The 11,097-nt window shown below is 36.5% G+C and overlaps 1 long non-coding RNA gene and 1 other non-coding gene across 2 annotated transcripts; one reads left to right on the forward strand and one right to left on the reverse strand.

Moving 5' to 3' along the window:
* Positions 1-4,205: 4,205 nt before the first annotated feature.
* On the reverse strand, positions 4,206-4,310 carry LOC145583626 (small nucleolar RNA R71). The gene has a single exon (XR_014100247.1). It is a non-coding gene; the product is annotated as a small nucleolar RNA R71 (small nucleolar RNA).
* A 1,242-nt stretch (positions 4,311-5,552) lies between these two features.
* LOC145582157 (uncharacterized) lies at positions 5,553-9,682 on the forward strand. The gene is made up of 4 exons (XR_014099799.1): positions 5,553-5,751; positions 6,599-6,895; positions 8,114-8,263; positions 9,412-9,682. It is a non-coding gene; the product is annotated as an uncharacterized LOC145582157 (long non-coding RNA).
* The last annotated feature ends 1,415 nt before the right edge of the window (positions 9,683-11,097 follow it).

Raw genomic sequence — 11,097 nt, forward strand, 5'->3', positions numbered from 1 at the left:
AAAGGAAAAAGGTTCTTGACGATTTAAACATGATTTCCTAGTTTATTATTGATGTTTCATATTAAATAAGTATGCTGGAATTTTATTTAAGTCATGAAAATTAAGTCTTTCTGAAAGAGATTCCAAAAGATTATTAAGGCTTTTAAACCATTAAATTGGGGTAATTAGTGAGGTTTAAAGTATAGTTGCTGGAAAGTTGGAGGAATAGTGGATTAATTATGGTCATATATTTTTCTGACGGGTGTGGCGAGTTTAGACACTATTCAAGGTACGTATGCGCATAAGAATATTTGTGTATGCGTAGTATTGTTGGGTTTCGTGATGTCCAACACCACGCGAAAACAAAACCCGACCCTAAGACCCGTACATAAATAAATGCAACTAAATACAATCATATTCATTAACAACGTAATTAATAATATAATTAATTAGCTAAGAAGAAAAGACGATCATACCCTTGATGTGTGCTTCACTCTTTATTAGAGCTCGGACTTGAAAGCTTCTAGCCCTGCAAATGCGTAAGCCTCCAACGTCTTACACCCTCGAGACCCGACCCGAACGGCCCCTACCCCGAAGCTTAGTCGGGGCTAGACCAAGAAAGACAAGAGTATTACGAACTTAAAGGTTTTCTCACCTATTGGGAGATGCCTTATTGAGTTCAACACTAATGAGTAATCCCAACTCTTAAGGTTGGTATTTATAGGCAAAGGTTCCCAAAAACTTCAATCATCTTTCCACGTAGGAGAAATGATAAAGTGAGAAAAGTAAGGAATTAATTTAATTCGAAATTAAATTAAATGTCATGAAACAATAATCAAATGACAAGTGTCATCACATAAGAAGGGAGTTGGTAAAGACCACAAACCCATCATTGGGGGGCAAGCATAAACCTACCAACCCCATGTGCATGGCACACTTGTTCAACATAAAGAAGACCAACCTCAACCCTTGGGCTCCAAGGCATGCCCAAGTGGCGGCCCTTCCTTTGGTTGGGCTTGCCACCATGCCGCAAGCCCACGAGCAGCGCCTTCAAGCAGCAGCAGCACAAGCCTAACATCGCACCTAGCAAGCTCGGCTTGCTAGGCAGCCCGACTTGTGGCGCGCAGGCACACAAGCAACCCCGGCTAGTCCTGCAAGCCTCGGCCAGCCTAGCTAGGCCTTACGAGGGTTGCGGTGGCTTGGTGCCTTGTGGCTTGCGGCTTGCGGCCCCTAGACACTTGCCTTCGATCCGAGGCTTGGCTAGGGCTCGTGCTATCCTCGTGATTTTAGCACGATATATTTATTTGATTATTTTCTCGTCTCTGTCGATTCCTAAAATCGACACGGCTTACGACGCTCAATTTCGACGCTCTAAGCTCGAAATTCGATGTCTTTGTTCGTAATACTCTAATGACTCGTTTAATCCTTTAGATTAAATCGTTGTCACAGATCGGTTACTCAATTGGGTGTGACTTGAAGGGTTTGGTCAAGATTAAGCTGTAATATTCATCATGCATTAATTTTACTGATCGGCAGTGGCCTCCGGCTAGGCATTCCGATCACTTGACCTTACTGAATTATTAGCTTTCTAATAATTCTGAACCCTCTATCGGAATAATATACTTTTTCTAAGGACACCATTCCTTTCACATATCATGATCGAAATGTAACGTATGTTTCAAGGGATGAATTAGTAGCATGTTTGGTGATTAAATGCTTGGATTAGATGTTGTTTGAACATGAACTATTATGCAAGCATGTGAACATGGCCATTGAGGCATGATACAAGTTGAATATGTATGAAATCATGGAAGTATGTTTTATTTTCAAGTATGAAGGAAGAATGAGTTTAATAAGCAGGGCTTATATATGTGTAGACACTTGATTATGTCTCTCAAAAAACCAAACCCGGTGATGAGTACTTTTCATGTCTTTTATTATCGAGTTAGGAGAAGAGTTCAAGAGTTTCGTGGTTTCCCCTTAAGCTTTGACCATTTCTAACCTTTCCTTAAATATTTTAAGCCAAAATCGTTCATTTTGTGTCTTTAAAATTATTCATTTCGTGTCCAATTTATGAAAAACGTCCAAACTAGTTTATTTTCTTTTGTTTACCTTTTACTTAGCTCATTTTCTCTCCTATTTCCTTTCTTTGACAACTTTGTAGCTACTCAAGGAGTTGGCATCGGAGTAGGATCTAGAAGAGCTATAAGGACAAAGCAAAGGAAGAAGCAAGGCCCTTGGAGAGAGCTTGGAGAGGGCGCGGAAAATGTGCACTTTGTAGAGATTTGAGGCAGGGGCAACCCAAGGTCTTGCCGCAAGCAGACCGCGGGCGCGGTAAAAAGGGAGAGACCGTGGCTTTATGGAGAGACCGCAGACCCCTGAAGCGGCTAAGGAGCAGGAGATTTGTCGCGCCCTAGCCGCGGGCGCGGGCGATGCCGCCACGGGCACGGGCAACAGTAGCTGCGGGCGCGGCACTTGCCCAGACAACCCGCGGAGGTTGTTATATCCTCCGTACCCATTTTTCCACAACCGCGGGAATTAAAGGAAAGGGTGCAGACGACTTGTTTTTCTCCTTGTATATATATACTCTTTTATTTCCTTTGGAAGGAAACTTTTGGATGATTTCATTTGCTTAGTTTTTAGAGAGAGAAACTAGAGAGAAGTTAGAGGAAAAGTAGAGATAGAAATTCTTGGATTGGATTTGTATTACAAAATTGCTTGGATTTCATCTTCATTCAATGATAACTAGTGAGATTTTTCTTCCTTTAATTCTCCTCTATTTCTTGATTTTACTTTTGATTCATGTATGATTGTTGATCTTTGGTTTAAAAGTTTGATTGATTGAATTTCTACTTATTTAAGCTTGTGATGATGATGATGTTTGTGATTCAATTAGTTTTGTTCTTCAATCTTAATATGTCTAGTGAGTAGATTAGTTTCTAGGGAGATGGTGAAGCATGCTTGATTGATGATCATTGCTAGTTGATGATTTTTGATTGATTGAAATGTTGTAATTAAATTGGTTGATATAGTTGTGTATGTGATTGATTTGATTAGGAGTGATCAACCTTGATAATCAAACTAGATTACATTGTAATTTCCAATGACATGAACCCGTATTTGGGAATTGCTTTAATTGATTGAATTTGATTGTGATTTTCCTTGTTAGTCATTCCTAGTGAACCCTTGCTTGACTTATAGGAGATAGCTCTTGAATCCTCTTGATTGCAACTATTATTTTCCTTTACAACGTTTGAATCGATTGAGTTTTCTTCGCTTGGCATGATTATCTAGCTTGCATGTGGATCCTTAATCCCTAGTGTTTGTTATATCGATTTTCTTCATTGCTTAGTTGATTGAAACCTTAGTCACACTACAAATTACCTCTCATTCTTCGAAGTAGCTTGACTTTAGGCTATTGCAATCTCCCCCTCATTTTTCGTGGTTCGACTCGGACTTGCCCCTATACTAGGTGTAGGTTTGATAAAAATTTCATTTGATTGTAGGTGTTTTAGAATACAACGACCTATAATATATTACATCAAAATGGCGTCGTTGCCGGGGAGTGACGTAGGTGCTTTTTTATAGTTATTGAGTATATTTCATTTAATTTGAAAAAAAACACCAAAAGATTTTTCCCTTTCTGGCTACATTGGCAGCCGTGCTACTAATATTGTCTTTTGAGTTTGAATGCTAGAACACGTGATCGGATTCTAGTGCCATTTGATCCAGAAATTGAGAGGACCATAACAAAGATAAGGTTTGCTAATCGTTCCTTAAGCTCAAGTCCTTCAAGAGAGGAAGACCATCAAGAAGAGGAAGAACGAGAAAGCATGGCCCATGGGTGCTAATCCGAGAGTAGCATTGAAGGAGTTGGGAACTCCGGGATCCTATAGGTTTGAAAGCAGAATCGCTCCACCTACAACTCTGGAAAACGATTTTGAGATTAAACCGGCGATGATTACATTGATATAGAGGCGACAATTTAGTGGAGCCAAGCATGAGAGTCCCCTCAACCATCTTAAGGAATTTGATAAATATTGCAATACCATTAAGGTGAATGGGGTTACTCAAGAATTCATTCGTCTTAAGATCTTCCCTTTCTCTCTCATTGGACGTGCTTTAGAGTGGTTGGACAAAGAGGTGTAACCAAACTCCTTAAGGACATGGGATGAAGTGACCAAAGAGTTTCTATCTAGGTTCTACCCATAAAAGAAGATGGTTGAAGCTAGGGAACTCATTCAAAGCTTCAAGCAAAAGGGGAATGAGAGCCTATATGAGGCATGGGAGAGGTATAAAGAGTATCAAAGAGAGTGCCCACATTATGAGATTCCCACCTATCAAATCATCCAAATTCTCTATGGCAGTCTTACCCCTCAAGGAAAATCTTGCCTTGATGCTAGAGCCGGAGGACCTATCATGAACAAGACGGAGGACGAGGTGGTGGACGTAATTGAAGATGTGGAAAGGTATCACATGGATTAGTAAGAAGGTGATAGGGAATCAACGAGCAAAAGCGGTTCAACGGTGCATTCTATTGATCACCTTAATGCCATCAACATTTTGTCCTAACAAATATCAAATTTGGGGAAGGAGATGACCTCGATCAAAGCAAATCTTGATAGTGCTTCACAAGCACCAATTCTTCCCTCTCAAAATAAGGGGAGAGGTACATTATCTAAATCTACTCCTCTTTCTACTTTAAACAATATGCCAAATGGTTGTCTATTTTACGATGTTTGTGAGTTATATGAACATGATGCCTCTAATTGTCCTCATGCTTTTGTTGATAATTGTGATAATGTTGATAATAATGATAATGAACATGTGAATTTTGTCTCAAACAACAACAATCGGCCAAGATTTGATGGCCAAAGGAACAATGGGAATAGGAATTTCCACCAACAATGGAACTTTAATAACTATAACTAAAATGGAGGTTATAGAAACCAAAGAAATCAAAATTTCCGAGGCAACTATAACAATCATGGTTATAGTAATCAAAGTCAAGGTCAAGGGTATGGAAACCAAAACCAAAATCATGGTTTTGGTAACCATCACCAAAACTATGGCCAAAACCAAAACCGGGGTAATTGGAGCAACCAAAATAGGTGCAATTTTCAGTCAAAGGGGACCCCCACCCAGTTTTGCTCCAAGAAGTCAAGGCAGTGGTGAAAATTCGTACACCCAACCTTCATCTTCCAAGACTACTTTGAAAGAAATCATTGAGTACCAAACGAAAATCTAAAGGACATACATGTTGGTGAGGGACAAGTTCACTAGTGGAAAAAACTTCATTTGTAACGGCTCATTTGTAACGGGCATAATAAATTCGTTACAAAAAGTGTATTTATAACGGGAAAAATATGTGTCCGTTACGGAAAAAACTCATTTGTAACGGACAAATAAATGCCTGTTACGAATTTTTTATAATTGTAACGGATATACAAATGTCCGTTACGAATCGTGGATATTTGTAAGGGACAAATACAAAGTTCGCTACACCTAAATCAAGCAGCTAGGGTTTAAAACTACTCCGTATGATTATTTCGCAGCCGCTTTTCCTTCTAAAGTACTCTCTCTCTCTCCTCCTCTTCTCTTTTTCCTCTCTCTCTCCTCCTCCTCTTTTCGCCTTTCTCCCTCTATCCTCCTCTTCTCTTCTTCCTCAAGATCGAGTTGGTCAGTCCTAGCAACGACAGCAGTGGCGCAAGGAGTTGATACAAACCCACCTTTCATCGTTTCCCCCTCTCGAAATGATCGATTTTCCTGAAGGTTAATGCTTTTTTCTCCTTTTCTGTTTAAATTATTTCATTATTTCATGTTTTTTGAGTTTTTGTTTTGCTCAAATTTACAATTTCATGGTCTTCTAACCAAGGGTTTTTTTTTATTTTCGATTTTAATTCAATTTTTCTCCATAAAAATTGTGGCTTTCTCAATTACATGCAGCACTACAAATTAGTAAATTTTGACGACATTTAAATGTCAGTATTTCTTGAAATTATATAGATTTGCGTTTCTTAGCTTTCGAATTACTGATGTTCATTTGAAAAGGTTAATGTTTTTTTAAAATTTATTTTATTTTTCTGTCGGTGATGTTTGTCTTCGATTTTATACTTGTAATTTTATTTAGATTTTTTTAATTTGATGCGTGATTCATTGATTTTATAGATTATTGGGATTATTTGTGAGTAAATTGGGTAAAAATAATTGATTATTGATGGTCGATCAGGGATATATCCTTGTATTTCGTGGTGTTTTGATTTCATGGTACAATTACTTTGCTCTTAAAACATACAACCATGTTAGTGCATGTTAATAGAGCTAACGAATTTAGTTAGTGAGTGGATTTATGTAATGAGTTTTTTTAAATAATTACTTGCAGCCTTGTGTTGTGGTGAGAAATTGCCTAAAGTTTATCAACTAGGGTTTTACTCAATCGTTTGTTTAGAAAGTGATTTGATTAGAAATTCATAGACGAACTTGTTCTAATTGACATTGTTGCCACTGTTTGAGTTGGATTTCTAGTCTGAAAATTGCTGCAATATTTTCTATGTTCTTATTCGATTCGATTATAGTATGATGCTAATGCTTTGCTCTTTCTTTGTAAAAAATGTTGCAGGAAATCGATTAAACAGCAAAGACGGCCATGAACATTGACATCGAACGCGAAGGCAACACATATTTGATCACCATGGGGAAAGACAAAATCACGGCTACATGTCCAAAGAGACTCTATCCATGGTCAGAGCAGTCGTAGTCGGAGGCGAAGGAGTGGGTCAGTAATGTTCAAAAGTTTCATCGAAACAGGAACAAGAAGCAACCCCTTGTGGTTGGCCTCTGCGCAGTTCGGAAATTCGACCATTCTGATGGTCAAGCAGAGTTATATACTTATATCTTAAGCCTAAGCAGGTTAAATGTATGCAAATCCTGCCCTTATCCTTAAATTCTATGTTTTACGATGAATTTATACAATCTGTTGTTTAAAGTTTTTTACCATATAATAAGAATTATACCTTAACCAAATATAACATATTCTTAATATATGATAAGAGCTTCATAAGTCCATAATATGTATCTTCTATCTTGTATAAAAAAGTATGTGAATAATGTGGATGTCAACGAGGTTTGATTAAATTCTTAGGGTAATATATGAGTATATGATGTGTAATCATATGAACCACGAGTATATGAGATCTTTTCTGACTAATTGTGGAATTGATTTATTTGCTCATTTTCTTGTAATATAATGGTTTCTTGTACATGTTATGATGATATTATTGTGATATTAGGAGTCTGGAATTGGAAGAGAATTAATGTATTAAATACTTCATGGATAAAGACATATTTCTAGATTTTTTACTTTTCACATTGAACCTATTACATAGTGAATGATTATCTGAGCAAATATTTCTTTGCTAGGCTACTCTGCATTACCTTTTCTTTTTCTTGATGGAAGCAATTTGTATGCCTGTTATTTCTTGCTTTTCCATGGCTAATCATTTAATGTTTTGTTTTTTTTTTTTTTTTTTATTGAATTCTTCATTTAACGGTAATGCAATTTATACTTAAATTTTCAAATTTGTGTGAGTGAGCTGCTAGAATTCTTCATGAAAGAATTTGTGATACTCATAGCTTGTTACGGCACAAAATGCACCCCCGAGATGAGAAATTTTTGGGGCAGTCAAGACTCGAGAGGAACACGTAGGAATGAACATACACACTAGATTTCTATCCCGTAGGAGATTATTGTAGTGACCTTTTGCATGTCTGGAACTGAGGAATTGAATGTGCCCTTCCATTCCATAACACAATACAGTCATAAGAATATGAAAGAGCATGCAAGTTTAATTCTTGTTTGAGAGAAAATAAGAGACATGTATGTTATTGGAAATTAATTATTACAAGTATGTGTGATAGATATTTAAATCTATCCAAACTAAAAACCAAAAAATTGGAAACAGTTAAACTCCAAATGTCTAGGGAAAAGTATCTAGTTCACAAGGTACAATTGACAAAGATACTTAGCAAACTTATCTTCCATTATTCCCATGTTATGAACTTATGATTGCTTTGTCATGTGACTATGGTTTCCTCTATTACTTATTGCTACTTCATTCATACTACTTTTTGGCAGGTGAGGGTCACTCAATCTACATGAGGTATCTGCCTTTTAATGTGACTTATGTTGTCGCTGATGAGTGCTCAAAGGTTTTGGCCCAATTAAGAGTGGTGGATCCAAATTCGAAAAAATGATGTATAGATACTTGACTCGACTTCGCCCAGTGTAAGTTCTTTGTTATTTGTTAAGGACATAGATATAATTAGGCAATAATATTGACAGTTACGCCTCTATTTGATTGAAGAATGAGGAGCTGTTGTTTATGCAATGTTTGTCTCTTTATGAATGTTTCTGTACTTTCTGATTTTTGGATTACAAATGTGATTATTTTGTACATTTTCTAAATTTTTGTCACATTAAATGAGGCCAGCCCCTTCACGAGAATATGTAGATTTTAATGAACCAACATCTTTACCATTAGACAGTAGCTGAGATAGTTCTTGCCGGAGATTCCACTGTCGACCTCATTTAATGCATCTTTGTTTGCATAGTTTACAGTTGGTATTATGTGTTTTAAATTTTCTTATATGGTCCCAACCTATAGTTTGATTGTTTAAAAAAGGGGAGTATGAGTGCTGTCGTGCTAAAGGTGCGGATGAAATAATATGTGTTCATTAAGATTCATTACATGTGTGCTCACTGAAATTTAAATTTGAAATTATCACAAAGGATATTTTTATGTTGAGATGAGATTTAATTTCTCTTTGATTTCCTTAATTTAGTACCTTATATGGCAAATCCTAGAGATAATACTTGCTTTCTGCTTTGCCTTTAATCAGTTGGTTGTTGATGGTCAATTTATTCACGTAGATGGGGAAAGACCATCTTTTCCAATCTTATCACATTTCTTATCTGCAAGCTTTATAGCTTTGAATTGGGCAGGGCATTAACATGAAGAGAATAAAGATTTCCTTGACAAAATAAAGAAGTAAAAATGATGGCAGGTTTAATGATCTTGTTAAAATGCAAGTGTTAATTTTTTTTAATTGAATTTTATTGAATTTCATAATTTTGATGAAATGTGTACGTTGTTAAAATGTCAATTTCCTTTCTATAAATAAAAAAAAATTAAAGTATATAAAAAAAAAAGTAGCTCTAAACTTTAGTATTAATACGTGAAGTAGAAAAAATAAGGAAAATGTTGTGCAAATGATTTTGAAGGATAAAGAGTCCCAATATAAATCCATGATAGCATATGTTGTCAAAGTTGGAAAATGACATTGTTACTTTGAGTTTCTTTATTTGTGTTATTGATTTGATATTATCTAATTTTCTAATTCTGTTTTTATTTTTTTTTTCATTGATTGGATTAGGTGAGAAGAAAAAAAGATTAGGGACTTTTCTATGCTGCAGCTGCTACTGTTATTGTTGCTATTGCTGCTTATGGTTGCTGCTGATCTGCTGTTACCTGTTGGTCTAGGATGTTGTGGTTACTGCTGCTGTTTAAGCTGTAATATTATTTACCTTTTTTTTTTAATCATAAACCCTTTACAATATTATGAGTTTGTAAGCAGTTTTTTATAGTAAAATAAATTTGGTGTATATGACATGTTTGATAATATATATTTGTGCCATGAAAACAAATATTTGAATTTGGTGGTTAATATTATAGTTGATTTAGGTGAAGGGATAAGAATTAGGGGTATTTGTAGCTGGTACATATATTGTGCCCATTACAAATACCCCTAATATTTTGACTTTTCTAGACATTATTCATAACAGGCACAACGATTGTCCGTTACAAATACCCATCTATTTGTAACGGGCAAGTAGAGTGTCCGTTACAAATAAGTACTTATTTGTAATGGATATTTCACCTGCCCGTTACGAATAACTACTTATTTGTAACGAGCATTTCACCTGCCCGTTACGAATAACTACTTATTTGTAATGGGCAGTGCCCATTACGAATCACCTTTTCCATCCGTAACGGCCACATACGTAACGCACGCTGCCCGTTACGGATAAACGGTTTTTGTCCGTTGCGGATGACCTTTTTTCCACTAGTGGTTCAATGAGATGATGACACATAGCAAAATGCTTGAAAACACAATTTCTCAACTTGCCAATGCCTTGAAAGACCAAGCAAGCCCTTCTTATTTATCATCTCAAGGCCTAGACCCTAAGAGACCCGTTAATGCCATTGTTACAAGGAGTTGTAAGGTATTTGAGGAGAGTTTGCCTAGCAAGAGTAAGGCTAAGGAGGTTTCCAACGAGGTTTTGGTTAAGGATGAGGGAGATGGTGCATCTTTGAGTGAGGTAGTGGTAGAGAAACCTAGGGAGGTGAAAGAAGAGAAAGAAGTTGTGTAACCCAAGCTTCCCTATCCACAAAAACTCATACGGCACAAATTGGATGAACAATTTAGAAGATATATTGAGATTCTCAAACATCTTCATCTTTCTCTACCATTTATCGATGTCATCATCCAAATGCCAAATTATGCAAAATTCCTTAAGGACATTTTGGGTGGAAGAAGAACCTGTGATGTTGTACAGACGGTCAACTTAACCGAGAATTGTAGTGCAATCATAATGAACAAGATGCCACCTAAGTTAAAAGACCTCGAAAATTTTTCTATTTCTTGTGCTATCTATAAGATGCAAATTGGTAATGCCTTATGTGACGTAGGAGCTAGTGTTAGCCTTATGCCATATTCGGTATATGAAAGACTTGAGATAGGGGAACTTTTTCCTACCAACATTACCTTGAAATTAGCTGATAGATCAATCAAGTTTCCAAAGAGTAAGGTAGAAGATGTTCCTTTAAGGGTAGGAAAATTTGTGATTCCGGTGGATTTTGTGGTTCTTGAAATGGATGAAGATGATAACATTCCTATCATACTTGGTAGACCTTTTCTTGCTACCTCAGGTGCCATGATTGATGTTAAGAGTGTTAAAATTTCACTTAAACTAGGAGATGAGGTAATTGAATTTGACTTGAATGAAAGCATGAAGTATCCATGTTCTTCCTTGGAAAATTTTATGATGATTGACTCTCT

Source organism: Chenopodium album, chromosome 15 (assembly GCF_948465745.1).
Source record: "Chenopodium album chromosome 15, dcCheAlbu1.1, whole genome shotgun sequence".
In the NCBI taxonomy this organism is placed as follows: Eukaryota; Viridiplantae; Streptophyta; class Magnoliopsida; order Caryophyllales; family Amaranthaceae; genus Chenopodium; species Chenopodium album.